At 47.7% G+C, this 6,483-nt stretch overlaps 1 protein-coding gene across 2 annotated transcripts in view; it reads right to left on the reverse strand.

Annotated features, from left to right (window-relative positions):
* LOC128886178 (neuroligin-4, X-linked-like) overlaps positions 1 to 738 on the reverse strand; it is a 122,349-nt gene extending 121,611 nt beyond the window's left edge. For both annotated transcript variants that reach the window (XM_054140823.1, XM_054140822.1), the window contains exon 1: positions 381 to 738. The gene's annotated coding sequence lies outside the window, so the exon portion shown is untranslated. The remainder of the gene's footprint in view (positions 1 to 380) is intronic.
* Positions 739 to 6,483: the final 5,745 nt, after the last annotated feature.

Genomic DNA, 6,483 nt, shown 5'->3' on the forward strand with positions numbered 1-6,483 from the left:
CGTACATAGAATGAAAGAATAATAGAAGAGTATGGGGTTCTTTGTCGTCGCCCAAGTAAAAAGCACTTTTATCGATGAATCGTGAAACGAGTCGCGCGACCAAGAAACTTTGAGAAAGCCAATGGAAATGGGAGGAGGAAAATTGAAAACAGTCGAAAAGTATTTCCGATATTGGAAAGGACGTAGGCACGCGACAGAATGCATCCCGACTGGTAAACAAGATTGCCGTTCCATTTTCGTCCCGGAAACAACGATGCTCCTTATCTCGCGAATTCCAACAAAAATAAGTCCATCGCGAAATAAGAAAACTCATCGTTTATGAATCGATAACTCCGATTCAAGTATTTTAAATTACAAATATCTGATGAAAGTCAGTTTACCTGTAAGGGATGAAACGGAATCCGTCAGGTGCGAGTCTCAAACTTGGTCATCGCATCCGATCCTCCCTGTTGAAATAATCCGTCGTCTCGAATACGGTTCGTCTCGATCCACTTTCGAAAACGCGACAAACTCCGTTATTTCCAGTCACCACTGATTCTAGTAAACAAGTCGCGACGGTACGCACATGCACACCAGACGACAAGACAAGCAATTCCTCGAAATGCGTCACCGACGATGTTCACCTACCGCCGACTACGTGACCAGCTCACTTCTTATTTCGGTTACACGTCCGTGGTTACGCTTGGTTTTTCATTGGTCCTTTCATCAACACCTCGACACGTTCGAATAATATTCCAAAAACCGTGACCTTTCGACCACGTGTAAGAAGCAAACAACGATTTGTAGAATACAATAGAAGATTCACCTTAGACGTTTGCTTTCATTCGTTCGTTATCTTTCGTGAGAATATTACAAGTTTTTGAAGACGTCGTTCGATTGGAATAACTTGAAATAAATATATAGTTCGCAACAGCTGAGTCGACGAGATTGGAAACAGTCGATATCTTCGGTATCGACGCACAGTTCTACCATTCGGATGTTTTAAAATTAATTACTCTCTTGTAGCCGCGGAGCAGAATCGTTTTATCTCCAAACACCTCGAACTTTCAACTATCGGTCATTTCAGCAACGCGCTCGAATTAAAACTACCCCCGGCACTCGTACCTTAATTCGACGCACAAATTCGTGACGTTGTCTCTTCGATTCGAGCAAATTCGATTATCAGATGTTCGTTCTCGCGCTAGTCACGAATCACTGGGCATACCGAACGTTCAGCTCACTTGTAATCGTTTGTCATCCGTGTCGTGCACTGGACACTGCGATCAGGCGAGGATGTCCTGCGCCTCGAAGGCATCTTGCCGCTCGGAGCACCGATCGTAACCTCGAAATCCTCGGGCGATGCGCAGCGTCCGATTTCCAGGTTGCTCGACGATGACGAAATTGGAGGTCAGGTCGTGACGTATCGCGTCACGCGCAGGTAGCACGTGACACGACGTCCGTGTGTGACGTCGCGAACGACGACAAGAGCCACGTTACACCTGGTACCAGAGCCACCCGGTGTGACGTTCTAGCCTGGTCTGTGTACCAGGGTGCTACTGGGGATCGGCGTATGCTTGTTTTTGCAGACGCGACGTGGGGGTGAGAACCAGGCGAACGAGAGGGGTTGGCAGGAGTGAAAGCGAGATAGGCCAGAGACGCGCGAATCGGACCGAGATCGACGCGCAGAGAGTAACAGGGACGAACGCAGACGCTTACGGCCGAGATGGAGAACGATACGAGAGGAGGGGGAGAAACAAAGAGCAGAGGGGAAATTCGCGAGTAGAGGATCGACGACATGCAACGAGAGAACATAGATAGGTGCGATGGGGATGAAGAGAGAGACAGAGAGAGACAGACAGACAGACAGACAGAGAGACCGAGAGAGAGAGAGAGAGAGGAGAGAGAGAGAGAGAGAGAGAGAGAGAGAGAGAGAGAGAGAGAGAGAGAGAGACCGAGAGGGGTGGAAAACACGGGAAAGAATGAACCGACACGGTGGAAAGCAAGGATGGCGAACAAGGGCGGCAGACAGAGGGGGTGGATTCGTGGAAAGGAGATGGAAAATTCATCCCCCCACCGAGGAGCTTCGACTGATCCCGACGTCGGTCCTGCGTTGCGACGGCGCACCGTGCGCAAGGATCTCCGTCCTTCTTCAGAGATACGGCTTTCCCTCGCTCTTCGTAAACGTCCAACCCCTCCGCCTCGTCCCTCTTCCACGACCACGGATCGATCCGACGTCCGTCCGTCCGTAAACTCGCCGCCACGGGTTATGCTCGCGTGTACACACGAGATCCCGTGTGCCAGCGGCTCGCGCGCTAGACACTGACGGCTGAGGAATGTACATTGCCGCCGAAGGAACCTCGGCGGAGACCTCGCCACGGCCTACGGGGGTAGAGCGCGCCAACGGACACGCGTTGTTGATTCACAAAGAGTAACTAAGCGTCGGACTACGTTACCGCAACGCAGCAAAGTCATCGGACGAAACTTGGGTAGACAGCTCCGGATACAACTTTGCTCGTGCGATTACCGAGCGCCGCGAGCCACGTTGGAATGGGATTAAGACGAGCGAGAGGGTGGGATCTACGTGATTCACTGTCATCTCTCGATAAGGGTTGGTACCTCGATATCTCGTAAGGTAGAGAAAGTAGAAACGAAGCGTGGAAAACGGTAGACGGCAGTTGGTACGAAGAAGCTTGCAGCGGGATTCGTCTAGCCACAGTTACTCGAACGCGTTGCTAAGTATGCGCATAATAATTCAAGGCAGCGACAATTCATAGAGAACTGCGCTAGTTTCGAGAGAATGTTTAATTACAGTCACGCGTGCGTATTTTTGCCGAAAGTTACAGACTCTGGCGGTTGTGTTTTGCTCTCGAGTACGCGCCGGCAAGACAAGGATACGTTCCAAGTGAAAACGTTGATGCAGTTACTAACTCAAGATTTATCGCGACTGCCAACTGTATAGGAACTCCATTAAAAAACTTTTACTCGAGTTTGCCACGGTGTCTGGTCTGTGTTGAACGTTCCGCGTTGTGAATCTAGCGCTTCTCGCGTTCGAGCTTTCAAAGAATTCTGAATGGATAAATTGACGTTGATGTGCATCGTTTGGTCGCTTGAACTGGAATTACCGAGCGAAAACCGAATTAATTTAATGGAAGCGAACTGCGCGCCTCTTCCATATTTAAAAAGATTCGACATCGATTCATAGGAAGATTATCTTATAGTAATTCATGAAGCCATCCTACACGTTCCCTATGTAAATGAGCCCGCTCATCCGCACCCGATAGCGTCACGCGCTCGACACTAAATCTCGGACGAATCTAGCAGAGAACTCCACCCGTTACGACTCATGTTTTACGTGTGCTGCTTTAAGTCCCTACGCGTCCTCTGAATTCGCATCCCGGCTGCGTAACTGCGACCTCACGCTGCGATTTGTACATCGTTGCTCAAAAGTTTCAAGCACATTTGTTCATTAAAATAAACGAACCTTTTCTCATTCCTTTCCGCGGTATTAAAAACAATTCGTACAATATTTATTCGGACACATTTCTATTAAAGACATCGATTTCGAAAAATTGCCATAGTCAATATTTCACGAGCCCAAAGATCGTTCCAAGCTTTTGAGCGGCTATGTACGTAGGCGATTCCGTGGTTTCGTGTCGTTTGCCACGACTTGGAATCCTGCTGCGAGCTCGCAATCTTAGGCTCGCACAAACCGTGCATACGTTCCCAGAGCAGCTATCGTTTCCCACCGCGTGAACGTGATTTCACGCTGGTTGTCGCGACGCGACAGAGTTCTCATGAGAGAACGCAATCTGTATAGATATTCTACTTAAGTTCTCTGCGCGTCCTTTAACCGTCTCGCTATGTACATATATAAATGAATGTTCAAGGATGTGAATTTATAACACTGCGACGAAAATGCACTGGAAACCACAGATAGAAGTTGGAATGCGAATTGAAATGATTAATTTTAGAAATTAACACCTCGAAGAAGGCCCTGGATGGAAGCTTTAAAACGGAAATAACGCGTTACTTTTATTCCTTAAGAAATATTCGATCCGACCCGAGATACTTGGACGAAAGAAGGCGTTCTATAGCGAAAGAACGCGACAAAGTAACTCATGCTGTCTCAAAGAAGCTACGTACTTTGCGCTTCATATATTTGTCAGTGAAACGCGTTCCGCATTCCTCCCCGTTCCTCATATACAAAGAATTTGATTTCGAAAGTATTTTTCATGCACATATTTTCGTTGACAGTCTCGTTGCACTTGACAACGACATACCTTGGCACAACCGTAGATTCAAATTTTTCATCGTTATTTCTGCTCCCTGTTTCGTGCTTGTCACAGCCCTGCTTGATTGACAAAGAATACCGTCATTGAAAAATGTATATTAATTGCACCATGCATTCAAATTATTCTATATTGCCCAACGTGTCAGTTGATGAGCGACAGTAACGAAACTCTTAACTTAGTTCAAGGGAGTACAGATACGGTCCAGATATCTTGCAACTCTGGAAATTAGTCAACGAAACGTCTGCAGGCGTGCCAACATGATTTAAATACGATTAATAAAATTGGAACCGTTGGAGAAATTTATAATGTTCAACTTTATCGATGATCGGAATCCACTGCAAAAGACTCGATGAAAGGAACTCGTCGATTGCGGGAAATCGGATAACTCGCGCTTGATAACTGTTTAAACAACAAGATTTCCGAGTTTGCAGACTGTGTCGAACACTGCGGACAGCTTTTGAGCCAACAATGTGTTATACATACAAACTTGTGGCGTTGCCATCATTAAACTATCGTTTCCAAACTTAGTTTATCGCCGCGGGAGCCCAATTTCGCGAGCGTGGCGGATCAAATCTGCCAGTAGAACGTGGGCTGCTCACGTGCAATTTCGCGGGCATAGGCTAAGTTCCTACCGAATCGGCGTTACTGTGCACGTACCTACCTTGGGCCACGACGGTGGAATAGAATTCTTTAGAATACTACATGTCGAGATAAACAGCCAACGAAGCCATCGGCGAAATATCGTAACTATCAATTCTCCAAAGTGGCGAACTGACTGCAACTGGCGCGCGCTAATTGTGGATCGATAAGCGTATGCATTTTGAAGCGCTCTGTACACATCGACTTAGAACTCGAGCATACGATATTGTTCAGGAGCGTGTACCGCTTATCGTGGTGGTCCTCAACCTTTTTTAATTTACGACATACTTTGGAAGAAGTATGGCTGAGTATAGCGATTCCCTGCATTGTGGTGCAGGACCTACTCGAATGAAAAGTAGCAACGTATAGTAGTTGTTGAAGTATTTGTCGGACCTGATGGATTGTACAGCGAATCGAAACGCGAGTGGTTGAATGTTAACCGACTATACCGACTGATAGAAGCTCGATTGTTTCCAAACTAACTGCGGGGTGAATGTCGGAAGCCCCAGTGCTGACGGATAACGAACTAACTAAGTGACGAGCAAGTTTATCCGAAGGTATCGCGACCTCCCTCTATTGCACCCTCAGCGCGCTTTTCCTGCAGAGGGAGTTGCACGGATACCTGTTCTATGCTCGACGGTTATACGGAACTTTGGTAACGACGCGGAATTTCCTCGAGGCTCCGAATCCTCCGTCCAGACACATCGGTACCCGAGAACCGTTAAACTAATTTCTATCCCGGTCTTTCGATAGCTCCGGGGGCTGCGATGCGTCCTCGAGAACCGGGAGAACCGCAGACTCGAGAGCCTAAGTAGCGAGGTTTCCTTCTTCCATTAGAACGTCCTCTAAGAAAACTAGACTCGAGAATACCACATTTTCGACCGATTTCAGCTTTCTACGCGATAAAAACATTCCATGCCTCGACGGTAAACTCGAATTCGATACTCGTAGCTGGAACATTCTTCCAATAGGAACGTATTTTGCATCTTAAGCACATCTTCGATCGTTCGAACTGTATCTAATTTGTCTCCTCTAGCGGACCTCTGGCACCTTCGTAGCTTTCATGGGATAAGAGGATTGAAGGGTACGCGACTCGCTCAAACTTGACGCATACACGAACACCGCCGGCGCACGTGCGCGAACGTAGACGGTGCGGGAAGCTATATTCCTCGGGCTTTAATCCGCGAGTACGTTGCGAATGCGCGAAATTTACAGTAGCTCGAAGAGCAGCGCGTAATTCGTATTTGCAATATCGGCACACGCAATACCAAGCGCTATCGAGCATGAATATGGAACTTCTGTCTGTGCGCGCCAAGTAATTTTATGTACGGTCGTATTCGGGTGTACCACAGGCGTGGAAAATATGCGCGACCACAGGCATGTACACGGTGGGATGTGCACGTGTAATTTGTACCGGCGCGCCGCGCCGCGCGAAAGTGTGGCGCAACGACGGACGCTTCTGAGCTGAAATATATGACCGGCATTTGCATCTATGGGATAGTTTTACATCTGAATACCCGCGTTTTTTCCTTTATCGGGTGACCGAGCGGTAACGTACGCACTCGCGAAACGT

This window comes from Hylaeus anthracinus, unplaced genomic scaffold (genome assembly GCF_026225885.1).
Source record: "Hylaeus anthracinus isolate JK02 unplaced genomic scaffold, UHH_iyHylAnth1.0_haploid 11982, whole genome shotgun sequence".
NCBI lineage: Eukaryota > Metazoa > Arthropoda > Insecta > Hymenoptera > Colletidae > Hylaeus > Hylaeus anthracinus.